Below are 15,113 nucleotides of genomic sequence, written 5' to 3'. Positions count from 1 at the left end.
GAGTCGTAATGGCAGAAGCAGGTCTGGATCTCCTGAGGCAGAAGAGTATCCAAAAAACAGGCAGGTCCGGGGGTCACAAAACCAGGGTGAGCCAGAAGCGCGAGCAAACAGGTTCCGGGTGTGAGCTTTGCAGACGATCTGACACCGGAGAGCTGAAAGACAGGGCCTTAAATACTGGGAGAGGTTAGTGGGTAATGCAGCGCAGCTGGCAGAGTAATTAGAGCCGAGCAGAGCAGGGACAGGTGGAGCTAGTTAGGCTGAGTAGAGAGAGGGAGGTGAGCAGAGTGGAAGATAGTGGAAACAAATTAAGGTGGTAACCCGGTGGAGTGAGAGGGCTCATGACAAGCTCTCCAGGAATATGGTTGGAGAGCCCTGACCTGGGACATCAACAGTCAGCCAGGGTTTCATTAAATAAATTATAGGCAATACCTTATATTGCACATTTCGGCCTAATTAAACTGATACATTTGGGGATGTTCAACTTCAATTCACTGGCACTATGAAGAACAGCTTAGCCATGCTCATTGATAGCCTAATATATACTTTAATATACTTTTGATGAATTTATGAGGCATTGCTAGATACAGATTACCAAGATACAGTATAGACCAGTGGTTCCCAACCAGGGGTACTAGGACCCCTGGGGGTACTTGGCATATCCACAGGGGGTACTTGAGAAGACTCATGAGACCATAGGTCTACTGGTAAAATGCACCTGGGGGTACTTCAGGGGTACTCCGGACAGAGCAAAATTCAGTTGGTGGTACAGTAACCCAAAAAGGTTGGGAACCACCGGTATAGCCTATGCGCACGGTTCTGACTGTCTCTCTGCCTGCCCCAATCCTCTCTCTCCCTCGCCTGTGCCCCTTTCTTTTCGCTATGAAAAACGCTAGTGTGTGTTGGACTTCGGTCTGTTGCTTGTAGAATAGCTCAGCATACTCATTGAAAGCCCCTACTTTAGTGAACTTGCACAAGACATTGCAAGCCAAGAAATTGCGATATACAGCATTGCGATAGCCTATAGCCTACATCTTTTGATTACCGATGCACGGTTCTGACTGCCTGCCTGGTGGCCGACATGCCTACCTATGCCTGGCTTTGCCCCTCCCATCTCCCTCTCTCCCTCGCTAGCTCTATCTTTATTTTCTGTGAAAGATGCTAGAGTTTATGTTCAAGAAGTAGACTACGGAAAATAGTTTTCTCCGTTGCAGAAAATACTGAATTTTAGGAGTCGAGGAGTCGATTCGGCCAAGCTTGACACCCAGAAATTGGAGTCGACACCGGGAGTCGACAGGCAAGGAGTCGACGAATCGATGCTTTTGGAGTCGACTCCCCACCACTACCTGTGAAATTGAGAGTCTGATTAGTAGCAGCTTTGTCTTCTCTTCCCTAGCAGTTTAAACTCAAACATTGAAAAACAACGTAGCTTGTGAACAAAACTATGTAAATAGCCATGAAACACAAGGACAAAAAGCAAAATTCATCAGTAGAAGAGCAGAGCTCCAGGCAGCTGAGTGGAAATGGAAGAAAACTAGACTCCCTGCGGACCTGGCATCTTTTCACTCCCTCCTCTCTACATTTTCTTCATCTGTTTCTGCTGCTAAGGCCACTTTCTACCACTCTAAATTCCAAGCATCTGCCTCTAACCCTAGGAAGCTCTTTGCCACATTCTCCTCCCTGCTGAATCCTCCTCCCCCCCCTCCCCCCTCCCTCTCTGTGGATGACTTCGTCAACCACTTTGAAAAGAAGGTTGACGACATCCGATCCTCGTTTGCTAAGTCAAATGACACTGCTGGTCCTGCTCACACTGCCCTACCCTATGCTTTGACTTCTTTCTCCCCTCTCTCTCCAGATAAAATCTTGCGACTTGTGACTGCAGGCCGCCCAACAACCTGCCCGCTTGACCCTATCCCCTCCTCTCTTCTCCAGACCATCTTCGGTGACCTTCTCCCCTACCTCACCTCGCTGATCAACTCATCCTTGACCGCTGGCTATGTCCCTTCCGTCTTCAAGAGAGCGAGAGTTGCACCCCTTCTCAAAAAAACAACACTCGATCCCTCTGATGTCAACAACTACAGACCAGTATCCCTTCTTTCTTTTCTTTCCAAAACTATTGAGCGTGCCGTCTTTAGCCAACTCTCTTGCTATCTCTCTCAGAATGACCTTCTTGATCCAAACCATTCAGGTTTCAAGACTGGTCATTCAACTGAGACTGCTCTTCTCTGTGTCACGGAGGCTCTCCGCACTGCTAAAGCTAACTCTCTCTCCTCTGCTCTTGTCCTTCTAGACCTGTCTGCTGCCTTTGATACTGTGAACCATCAGATCCTCCTCTCCACCCTCTCCGAGCTGGGCATCTCCGGCGCGGCTCACTCTTGGATTGCGTCCTACCTGACCGGTCGCTCCTACCAAGTGGCGTGGCAAGAAGCTGTCTCCGCACCACGTGCTCTCACCACTGGTGGCCCCCAGGGCTCAGTTCTAGGCCCTCTCCTATTCTCGCTATACACCAAGTCACTTGGCTCTGTCATATCCTCACATGGCCTCTCCTATCATTGCTACGCTGACGATACACAACTAATCTTCTCCTTTCCCCTGATAACCAGGTGGTGAATCGCATCTCTGCATGTCTGGCAGACATATCAGTATGGATGACGGATCACCACCTCAAGCTGAACCTTGGCAAGATGGAGCTGCTCTTCCTCCCGGAGAAGGACTGCCCGTTCCATGATCTCGCCATCACGGTTGACAACTCCGTTGTGTCCTCCTCCCAGAGTGCGAAGAGCTCGTTCTCCGCTAACATCAAGGCGGTGACCCGATCCTGTAGGTTCATGCTCTACAACATTCGGAGAGTACGACCCTGCCTTACACAGGAAGCGGCACAGGTCCTAATCCAGGCACTTGTCATCTCCCGTCTGGATTACTGCAACTCGCTGTTGGCTGGACTCCCTGCCTGTGCCATTAAACCCCTACAACTCATCCAGAATGCTGCAGCCCGTCTGGTGTTCAACCTTCCCAAGTTCTCTCACGTCACCCCGCTCCTCCGCACACTCCACTGGCTTCCAGTTGAAGCTCGCATCTGTTACAAGACCATGGTGCTTGCCTATGGAGCTGTGAGGGGAACGGCACCTCCGTACCTTCAGGCTCTGATCAGTCCTTACACCCAAACAAGGGCATTGCGTTCATCCACCTCTGGCCTGCTGGCTCCCCTTCCTCTGCGGAAGCATAGTTCCCGCTCAGCCCAGTCAAAACTGTTCGCTGCTCTGGCACCCCAATGGTGGAAAAAGCTCCCTCACGATGCCAGGACAGCGGAGTCACTCACCACCTTCCGGAGACATTTGAAACCCCACCTCTTTAAGGAATACCTGGGATAGGATAAAGTAATCCTTCTACCCCCCAAAAAAAAAAAGTAAAGTAAAGTGGTTATCCCACTGGCTATAAGGTGAATGCACCAATTTGTAAGTCGCTCTGGATAAGAGCATCTGCTAATTGACGTAAATGTAATGTAAATGAAGAGAAGAGAGAGGTCCAAAGAGTAAGGTCGGTGAAGTAAGTCAGGCAGACAGTCGAAGACTCGTTGTGTTTCTTCGGCTCTAATAGTACAAAACCCTGCCCGTAGAAGATCACTTTTCCTGATAGGTCTGTGCCTGAGAGAGAGACAGTGACCGTAAATGAGAGAGAGACAAGCTCCGTAAATGTAATCTGTAATGTATGTGGCGTGAGAAAAGCAACTTGATCACAATTGTACAGACAAAGTCAGTAGGTATCTGAATTGGTACTTACATTTTCATGGATTGCACCTCCATCACGCGGTCGAGTCGTTGCCATTGTTATCAACGTTCTACAGAAGCCGCAGCCACATTGATGTCCAAAAGTAAAACGGGGCTAATGACGTTGAACAGGAGCTATGACTGTTTCGCATAAATTACACTATAGTGGCTTCGAAATACGATGACATTGCTAAAGTAGGCAAATATTTAGTAGGAAACAACTGCCATTATCATCATGTCATCGACTTCACTTTAGAAAGATGGCAATGTTGTCATTAGCTAGCCAAGTTTGTAAATAATTCCTAGAAATGCGAACTTTAGCTAGCTAAAGTTTGGTGGTCTCCACTCGATCTTAGCTAGCTAGCTAACGTTAAACTGCAACTAAAGTCAATCTGGCAACATCAAAATGAAGAAACAAGGTTTGCTACTAATAACTTACCTTCTGTAGAAATGGCATCGTGTTTTCAAGCTACAGTAATGTACTTTAGACCAAATCTTCATCAGCGCATATTGAGGATGTATTGAGTAAATATTCAGCTGGCCATCAGTCCTAAAACGAACGTTCAAAACAATATTGTGATGAAACATGCAACCCATGTACAGCGAGGGAAAAAAGTATTTGATCCCCTGCTGATTTTGTACGTTTGCCCACTGACAAATACTTGATCAGTCCATAATTTTAATGCTAGGTTTATTTGAACAGTGAGAGACAGAATAACAACAAAAAAATCCAGAAAAACGCATGTCAAAAATGTTATAAATTGATTTGCATTTTAATGAGGTAAATAAGTATTTGACCCCCTCTCAATCAGAAAGATTTCTGGCTCCCAGGTGTCTTTTATACAGGTAACGAGCTGAGATTAGGAGCACACTCTTAAAGGGAGTGCTCCTAATCTCAGTTTGTTACCTTTATAAAATACACCTGTCCACAGAAGCAATCAATCAATCAGATTCCAAACTCTCCACCATGGCCAAGACCAAAGAGCTCTCCAAGGATGTCAGGGACAAGATTATAGACCTACACAAGGTTGGAATGGGCTACAAGACCATCGCCAAGCAGCTTGGTGAGAAGGTGACAACAGTTGGTGCAATTATTCAAAAATGGAAGAAACACAAAATAACTGTCAATCTCCTTCGGCCTGGGGCTCCATGCAAGATCTCGCCTCGTGGAGTTGCAATGATCATGAGAACGGTGAGGAATCAGCCCAGAACTACACGGGAGGATCTTGGCAATGATCTCAAAGCAGCTGGGACCATAGTCACCAAGAAAACAATTGGTAACACACTACGCCGTGAAGGACTGAAATCCTGCAGCGCCCGCAAGGTCCCCCTGCTCAAGAAAGCACATATACAGGGCCGTCTGAAGTTTGCCAATGAACATCTGAATGATTCAGAGGAGAACTGGGAGGAGTCTCGGAACCCAGAACCAAATTGTGCATGCATGCTGGCCAGCTACTAGATTTGTTTCTGGGGGCAGACCAACCTGGTCTCAGAGCATTTCGTATTATTATGTTTCAATTCATATCTTATGTATTAATTTGTGGTTGTCCATCACCCATTTCATATGATATGTTACAAATAATATTATGTTACAAATTTGCAAAACGTACAATATGTTATGTTACGAATTCTAGCTAGGTGGCTAACGTTAGCTACCTGGTTAACATTAGCTAGGCTAGGGGTTAGGGTTTGGGTTAAGGTCAGGGTTAGGTTTAGAAGTTAGGTTAAAGGGTTAGGAGAATGGTTAGCTAAAAGGGTTAAGGTTAGGGTTAGCTAAAAGGGTTAGGTTTAGGGAAATGGTTAGCTAACATGCTAAGTAGCAAGTAGATGAAAAGTTGCCTGTGATGAGATTTGAACTCGCAACCTTTGGGTTACTAGACATTCGCGTTATACGCCCACCTATCTACCCCGACCAACCACTGTACTTTAGTTTTTGCCTGAAGTAACCATCTGTCTTATGAACCATACGAAACACAACATATCATACTAAATTGAATTTCAGATTTACTTACAGAATAATACAAAATGCTCTGATACCAGGTTGGGCAGACATATGTGTGTGTGTGTGTGTGTGTGTGTGTGTGTGTGTGCTATTTCCAAATTCTTTAGACTTGACAGAGCAGCCTGATATCAACCGGGAGTAGGCTCACTTTCTGGACTTTAGTGTTTCTTTAATATTTGCTTTTTAGAGTCAAGGTTGGTCTAAGAGTAACACAAATGTTGAGGTAAGCATACAAACCTAACGCTAAATCACTAGCAGTTCAGTCCAGTTCCATTTATAGCGCAGCGCACTGGAAAGCCGACGATGCGGTGTTTAAAGGAATTTTCCTTGACGTATGCAGAGATCGAATTAACGATAAATTCTGCAGATGACCGCTCAATCGGAAATTACCTTTAAATGTCAAGCGTGTTTAAGCGGATTGAATCCCGGCCTAAATCCACATTTGCCCGAAACATGAGATAAGGAGTAAGTTTGCCTAACCCCTAGCCGGAACAGTCCTTCGGAGATACTGTATGTCACGACTTCCTCCGAAGCTGCCTCCTCTCCTTGTTCGGGCAGGCTTCTGCGTTCGTCGTCACCGGCCTTCTAGCCACTGCCGCTCCTCATCTCATCATTCAAATTGTTTTGTCTTGTTTATTACACACACCTGGTTCATATCCCCTCATCAGTAACTGTATAAGTGTTCCCTCTGCCCCCCTTGTCTTTGTGTGTGATTGTTCTTTGTGGAGGTATTCGCATGCTCGATTGAGCATTTTATTATTTTTATCCCCAGGAACATTTACCCGTGTATGTTTGGTTCCCAGTACGCATTTAAGTCGCCCTGGGATCGTGTTTACGCATTGCTGCGGACTACCTTATTGAGCTGATTAAAGCATATTCCTTCTTCACACTCCTGTGCCTTACTCCATCCATCCCCTCGCCCACACTGTATCTACCACTATGCTAGAGTTATAAGCAGTCGGATTCAATGTGTAAATACCAATCATTTAAGTGATCAAAAATGTATGTAAATATCCTACAATAAAATAAAATTGTATTCCATGTTTAATCTGTGACAGGTAAGACTTTAAGTAGCGCAAGCCATAGCAAGGGCCTGTAATATTCATATGTGTCAGCATACTGAATTGTAATTGGATGCATTATACTGTCATATCATACTGTGCTATGATTGGTTAAGACCACCCAGGTGGTGAGGTCATTCTAAGATGATCATGGCCAGAGACACATGGACATGCCAGTTATAGCTAGTTAATAAAGAGCTACGTTTATAAATATCCTGTCGTCCTGCATTTTCTTATTTTGTACAAAGCATACAAAACAAGACATGGTGTCAGAGTAAAAGGACTAAAAGATGGATTTTGCTGGAGTTCCTTCACCTCGAATGGATTGGGGGTCTACAAATCTACCCGATGCATGGCGTAAGTTCAAACAGCATGTGGAGCTGATGTTCACGGGTCCTCTGAAGGAAAGAGGAGAAGAGGAAAAGTGCAGCTACCTGCTCCTCTGGATCGGTGAAAAAGGGAGAGAGATTTACAACACATGGACACTTACTGAGGCTGAATCAAAGGTACTGAAAACATACTACGATCGTTTTGAAGCATATGTTGTGCCAAAGACCAATACAATTTTCGCTAGGTACAAATTCCATGAGAAAGTACAAGGCGCTAGCGAATCGTTTGAACAGTTTGTCACAGAGCTGCGTCTGCTTGTGAAAGACTGTGATTATGCAAACAAGGATGAGATGGTCAGGGACCGTATTGTATTTGGAATACACTCACCGCGAGTGAGAGAGAAACTTTTGAATGTTGGATCAGAGTTAACGCTGGACAAAGCTATCGACATAGCCAGATCTCACGAGCTAGCACAGGTTCAGATTAAAACCATTTCAGGCGGCAGCACGAGCGCATCACGTGAACAAGCAGTGCACGCAGTCAGGCAGACATCAAAGCACACCTCCAGTGCCCAGAGAGCATGTTTCAGAACGGAGACAGACAGAACTCCAAAACAGAGCGACACAGACTCCAAACGCCCCAAAACATGTGGATATTGTGGATACAAAGTGCATGGCGAACAGGGGAATTGCCCAGCTAAAGGCAAACAGTGTACTAAATGTGGAAAATGGAATCACTTTGCAAAAGTGTGCAGAGTTTACCGTGGAAAAACAGTACATACAGTGAGTGAAGATGAAATGTCAATCAAAGAGTCAAATGCTGATGAACTGTTTATTGATTCAGTGACACAGAAAAGTCAGATATCAGAGACAGAGCAAGCCTTTGCTGACATTGAGATAGGAAGACAAGGCACAGAGCTAAAATTCAAACTATACACTGGTGCACAAGTAAACATTATTCCTCTGAGTAAGTACAGAAGCTTGACATCTGAGTGTGAGCTACAGCCCACCACGCGCAGACTGACTGGTTATGGTGGTGAACAGCTCCCAGTAAAAGGCACATGCACTCTCAAATGCAAATACAAGGAAAGGGACATGATGTTGGACTTTTACATTGTTGACACTCGAGCACCTGCAGTGCTAGGTCTTAAAGCATGTTTAGACATGGACCTTATCAAGCTAGTTTTATCAGTGACAGCACCAGTAGAGATAGAGAATGTCATGGAGGAGTTTGCTGATGTTTTTACAGGAATAGGACTATTCCCAGGAGAATGTACCATTCACCTTGACCCAGACGCAACCCCCTGTGGTCTACCCACCGAGAAAGATTCCACTTGCTCTCCGCGCCCGTCTGAAGAAAGAGTTGGAGAGCATGGAGCAATCTGACATCGTCACCAAGGTTACAGAACCGACGGATTGGGTCAACGCGTTAGTGGTGGTGGAGAAACCACGCACAGGCAAGCTCAGAGTATGTCTCGACCCAAGAGACTTGAACAAGGCTATCAAACGCCCCCATTACCCCTTACCGACGCTAGATGGCATCACACACAAGCTAGCGGCCGCACGCTACTTCAGTGTCATGGACGCCAGATCAGGCTACTGGGCTATCAAGCTCACAGAAGAGTCATCTAAGCTCACAACGTTCAACACACCGTTTGGACGCTACAGGTTCCGTCGCCTGCCTTTTGGGATTATCTCAGCCCAAGACGAGTTTCAGCGAAAGATCGACGAGGTGTACGAAGGCCTCGACGGAGTCGTGGCAATTGTGGACGACATCCTTGTCTATGGTCGAACCAAAGAGGAACACGACAGAAACCTCAACGCGATGCTGCAAAGGTCCTGCGAGAGAGGAGTCCGGCTCAACCCCGAGAAGAGCACAGTCGGCGCTACAGAGGTCAGCTACTTCGGACATCTTCTCACAGTGAATGGAATCAAGCCAGATCCGCAGAAGATCTCAGCCATAAAGGAAATGGAGCCACCAAAGAACCGCGCAGAGCTGGAAACAATGCTTGGCATGGTCAACTACTTAGCCAAGTTCGCACCCAGCCTCTCCAATGCTAATGCACCCCTGCGTCAGCTGCTAAAGCAGTCCAGTGAGTTCCTCTGGGACAACCAACACGACATCGCTTTCCAGAAAGTGAAAGACTTGATCACGAGAGAACCAGGACCAATCCTTGCCTACTACGACCCCAACAAAGAGCTCAGACTCCAGGTGGACGCGTCAAGTATGGACTAGGGGCAGTGCTACTGCAAGAAGGAAAACCCATCGGCTACGCTTCCAAATCTCTCACAGACTGTGAAATCAACTACGCTCAAATCGAAAAGGAGCTGTATGCCATTCTGTTCGGATGTAAGCGTTTCCATCAGTATGTCTATGGACGACAAGTCATTGTGGAATCAGACCACAAGCCCCTCGAGTCAATCATGAGGAAACCGTTAGCCGCAGCCCCGCCAAGGCTACAGAGAATGATCCTTCAACTACAAAAATACGACTTCACAATCACTCACCGTCCAGGCAAAGACATCCCTGTCGCAGACACACTCTCCAGGAAGTTTCTTACCTACAAGTACAGCAGCCTCAGTGAAGGCATGGACATGCAGGTGCACACTGTGTACAGCAACTTACCAGTTAGTGACACAAAACTGAAGGAGATCCGAGCAGAAACAGAAAAAGACACACAACTCACACAGCTGAGGAAAGTCATACAGTCAGGATGGCCTGAGGAGAGGAGAAAATGCCCTCAGAGCGTCTCAGAGTTCTGGAACCATCGTGACGAACTATCACAGATCAACGGAATAATTTTCAAAGGAGAGAAAATCATCATTCCTACCAGTCTCAGAGAAGAGATTTTGACAAAATCCATGCTGGACACATGGGCATGGAAAAGTGCAAACAGAGAGCACGGGACATTTTGTTTTGGCCCGGAATGTGCAAACAAATAGAGGACATGGTTGGTAAATGCCCCACCTGTCTTGAACGACGCCCTCAAACACCAAAGAGCCAATGTTACCTCACCGTATCCCAGACCGACCCTGGCAGGTCGTGGCAACCGATCTGTTCACGTGGAACAACGAGGACTACATTATAACAGTGGACTACTACAGCAGATACTTCGAACTCGACAAGCTTCACAGCACCACATCTGCAGCTGTGATACACAAGCTGAAAGCAGCCTTTGCCAGGCATGGCATTGTAGAGACTTTAATATCTGACAATGGGCCCTGTTACAAATCAAATGAGTTTGAATCCTTCACAAAAGCATGGGAGTTCACACACGTCACCACAAGCCCACATTACCCTCAAAGTAATGGCCTTGCTGAAAAATCTGTGCAGATCGCTAAATCACTCATGGACAAAGCAAAAGCAGACAAGAGAGACCCCTACCTCAGTCTCCTTGAATACCGCAACACTCCAGTTGACAACTTAAAATCACCAGCCCAGCTGTTGATGAGCCGCAGACTTCGCTCAATCCTTCCCAGCACCAACCAGCAGCTGCAACCTGAGGTCATCAGCTACAAGGAAGTGCATGCAAAACGTGCACAGAGACAACAACAGCAAAAGCGATACTACGACAGGTCAGCCAGACCACTGCCACCACTGAACGACGGAGAGTCAGTTAGAATCCAGGAGCATGGCTACTGGAAGCCAGCAGTCGTCATCCAACCAGCTGACACTGAACGTTCATATCTCGTTCGCACCGCAGAAGGAGCGGTGTACCGCCGCAATCGTCGTCACCTACTGAACACAAAAGAACAACACACTGACGAGATTAACTGTTTCCCTGAAAGAGAACGGGGTGGACTAAACACAGACACAACACAACATACACCATACTTACCTGCAACGCCACAAGAACTGTTGACTGACACAGAAGCATGCTCAGCTTCATATCACACAAGGTCAGGAAGAGAGGTCAAGCCTAGAGCTGTCCTAGACCTCTGAAATGTCAAAGGGTGTAGGCGGATCGCTGCCCTAAAAGAGTTCCAGACTGTAAACGTGTTATTGAAAGTTAACTTGAAATGCTTTGGTATGGTATTTGTTTGATATGTTGAGATGTCATTGCTACAGTGAAAAGCTGAGTTGCTGAGAAATATTTGTTCTAAAAGTAACAGTATGCTGAATCATTGTTTGTCTGTTATGTTGATGCAGTTGGTGCAGTTTAAATGGTTACTTACCTCAAGTTCAAACTACAGAGCATATATTCAAAAGAAACGCTTTATTGTTCTACATATTTTTTCTTTTTTTTTTAAAGAAGGGGGATGTAATATTCATATGTGTCAGCATACTGAATTGTAATTGGATGCATTATACTGTCATATCATACTGTGCTATGATTGGTTAAGACCACCCAGGTGGTGAGGTCATTCTAAGATGATCATGGCCAGAGACACATGGACATGCCAGTTATAGCTAGTTAATAAAGAGCTACGTTTATAAATATCCTGTCGTCCTGCATTTTATTATTTTGTACAAAGCATACAAAACAAGACAGGGCCTCTTGTAACAAAGGAATATTCTTAATTGGGAAAAAGTCTGTCCTCTCCTCGACTTCTCCTTCCTCCTCTCATCCGTGACCGTAAACCGTTAAGTGGTCGCGTGTGTGTCAATTCGTTAATACACTGTAGGTGAATGGAGGAGTTTGCTCCTCTCATCAATTTCCTCCTCTGGTGGATGATCCTCAGGTGTATCTTATCGCGGAAGAGTTTAGAAATCCACATCACCCCCCTTGAAAGAGCTGTTGTTTTTCTCTTAAAAACGACATGCTACTTAATTATAAAATGTTTAGCAGAACTAGCTCAATTTATTTTTACCTCTTTACACATGTATTATGGGATTCCTCCTCTGTAAACGTAATTTGCCTGAGTCTCATTTCATACATGCATGTTTCCACGTTACCACAAGGAGAGGACGTGAGGAATTTAGCAAATCCCAATTGAGATTCTCCCTAGGCCTTTTCTCAAATGGATTTCATTGACTCCTTGCGTGTGACTAACTAATGTACGTACTGTACGTACTAATGTACGAATGGACGGAGACAGATCCATAGTCCCCCTCCGATTTCATCATGGGGGACAATGAGTGAGCCGTCCGATTTCAAATAAACCTATAATGAAGTCACCAACAAAGCTTAATTTAATTCCACACAAACCTTTTTTATTGTCGAATGAACCAGTAATGTCATCATCATCTCTCCAGTATTTAGAAGCTGTCACTTTCAACTGCTCTTTTTGCAGACATGTTTGTCCATAAACGGGCATACTGTGGCGCCACACCCCCAACACACCTCCAGAGAGTGGCCAATCGGTGTCTGCTTCTTGCACCGCTTACACCCGCCCACAATCCCCTGCTCGTGTCCCCGCCCACTTGACTCCGCCCCCTGTCTCTGCTGACTGATGAGCTTCTCGAGGGCTTGCTTCGTGGCTGGGTCGCCACAGTGCGCGATGCCGTTCAACGCCACCCGCTTGGGGTCTTTCACGCAGTCCTCCTCATGCCCATTGACGGTGGAGGGCAGCCAGGCCGTATCGTAGCCGCTCTGTTGCCACGAGTGCCACATTGCTACATTCTGCCCATCCATCTTCTTCACGCGGCCCACCCGGACCTTCAGCTGCAGTACCACGTGTTCCAAAGAGGGGCAACCACTGGGGTAGCCCTGTGCCTTGGCTATGTCCCGGCTGCAGTAGACCCCCGGGCCCAACGTGCCCCCCGCCGAGGGTTGGAACCCCCTGTGATGATGGCTCGGGCTCTGTCACGGTGGGTTCCATGGTACATGGTGTAGCCTTGTCTGCCCGCGGTGCCTGACCAGGTTTCAGGACACTCTGCTTCTCAACCACAGCCTCCCAACCGCTGAACTGCACCGACTTCGCTGGCATGGCTCTGCTAACGGACACACAGTTGACACCAATTTGTAAACAGATGATATCAATCAATCAAATGTATTTATAAAGACCTTTATACATCAGTAGTTATCACAAAGTGCTTTACAGTAACCCAGCCTAGACCCCAAAGTGCAAGCGAGGCAGAAGTGAGAGCACAGAGGCTTGGAAAAACTCCCATCAAGGAAGAAACCTGGAGAGGAACCCAGCTCAGAGAGAGGGGTGGCCTATCCTCTTCTGGCTGTACCGGGTTAGGCTATATGTGTTGTACACATACAGCAATAATATATTTATTGGGGAAAAAACATATTGAAGATGTAGACATAGAGAGGTTTTCTTTTCTAAAATCTCCCAACTCAAATGATTATTTACTCAAGTACGTTTCCATGATTTATTCCCCCCAAAAAGATGATTGACTAAGGCTTAATTCAATCCGTAGCGCTGAAGATCCGCTTTATAGGGCGGTTGACAAAGGCAATGTTCCCGCAGTTGCGAGACTGCATTCACGGTAAACGCTGAATATGTCGGCTCAATCAGAAATTATCTTTAAACGTGAAGTACAACGCATATATTCTCTACTGATTGAATCAAGCCTTAAGTGTGCTAATTTGAGTACAAAGTATGATATCATAATGTATACAAAGTATACAAGGTGTCACTGAACAACACAAACCTTTTCATTTTTACTGAACTAAACTCCATCTTCTCCCTCTATAGAGAGTTATTTGTATAGTCACCACCAGGGCTGGGGTCAATTCAGGGAATAATTTAATTCAAATCTCCCATCATTTATTATGAAGACTTTTCATTTTACTGAACTAACTGAATTAATGTCAACCCTGATCACCATACCAGCTGTACAGCATTAATTTGACAGGACTGAGAGAAAGCAAAACATACATATAGATAGTAACAACAATAAATGCAGTACTGTATAGTTACTACTATAGAAAAACTAAAATCTATGCCTTATAGATCCAAATGTGGTGCAACTGACTGGCTGTGGAAAAGTTGCTAAAATATTTTTACATTGTTTCTACCTTTCTCTCGTAATTAACCTACTTGTTCTGCCTCCAATGTTTTGACAGTGTTTCTCAGATAGTTTCACTTTCGATTTTTCAGGTCAACTCTGCTTCCTTGTGTGGCATCCATGGACATCATACCCAATAGAATTTCTTCAAACAATGTCCCGTTTGCTTTAGAGATCACATTCACTTTCATTTTAAAGTGCTGTACACAGAATCCCACATTCTTGTAATCATGCTATTCCATATCGTCAGGTAAGACGATAGGTCCATTCTCATGGTAAGACATACCAGGCAATGTTTCCCTCTAGTGATTTTTTGGGGATACAGCATGTATTATTTGTTCATTGGTCATCAGGGTTGTGGTTAATTCCATTTAAATTCCAGTCAATTCAGAAACTAAACCAGATTAAATTACACATTTTCCTCATTGAAAAACATTTAAGAGAATTGGAATTGGAATTTCAGTGTAGTTCCTGAATTGACTGGAATTTAAATGGAATTGACCTCAACCCTGACGTTCATAAACAAAAAGTATACTCTGCTGGATATTGCCGGGAACTGGAACACGCTGTCGTACACGTCAATCCAGAGAATCCCTAACATGCTCAATGGGTGACATGTCTGTTGAGTATCCAGGCCAAGGAAGATCTGGGACATTTTCAGCTTCCAGGAATTGTGTACAGATCCGATGACATGGGGCCGTGCATTATCATGCTGAAACATGAGGTGATGGCGGTGGATTAATGGCACGACAATGGGCCTCAGGATCTCGTCACAGTATCTCTGTGCATTCAAATTGCCTTAGATAAAATGCAATTGTGTTTGTTGTCTGAGGCTTATGCCTGCCCATGCCATAACCCCACCCCACCATGGGGTACTCTGTTCACAGCGTTGACATCAGCAAACCGCTCGCTGTCTGCCATCTGCCCGGTACAGTTGAAACTGGGATTCATCCGTGAAGAGCAAACTTCTCCAGCGTGCAAGTGGCCATCGAAGGTGAGCATTTGCCCAATGAAGTCGGTTACGACGCTGAACTGCAGTCAGGTCAAGACCAT

The 15,113-nt window shown here is 45.6% G+C and overlaps 1 pseudogene; it reads right to left on the bottom strand.

Annotated features, from left to right (window-relative positions):
• Positions 1-12,295: 12,295 nt before the first annotated feature.
• LOC123485276 lies at positions 12,296-14,345 on the bottom strand (annotated as a pseudogene).
• Between the last annotated feature and the right edge of the window lie 768 nt (positions 14,346-15,113).

Source organism: Coregonus clupeaformis, unplaced genomic scaffold (genome assembly GCF_020615455.1).
Source record: "Coregonus clupeaformis isolate EN_2021a unplaced genomic scaffold, ASM2061545v1 scaf0642, whole genome shotgun sequence".
In the NCBI taxonomy this organism is placed as follows: domain Eukaryota; kingdom Metazoa; phylum Chordata; class Actinopteri; order Salmoniformes; family Salmonidae; genus Coregonus; species Coregonus clupeaformis.
Note: the sequence above shows the minus strand (reverse complement) of the source record. Positions and strands in the feature narration are given on the sequence as shown.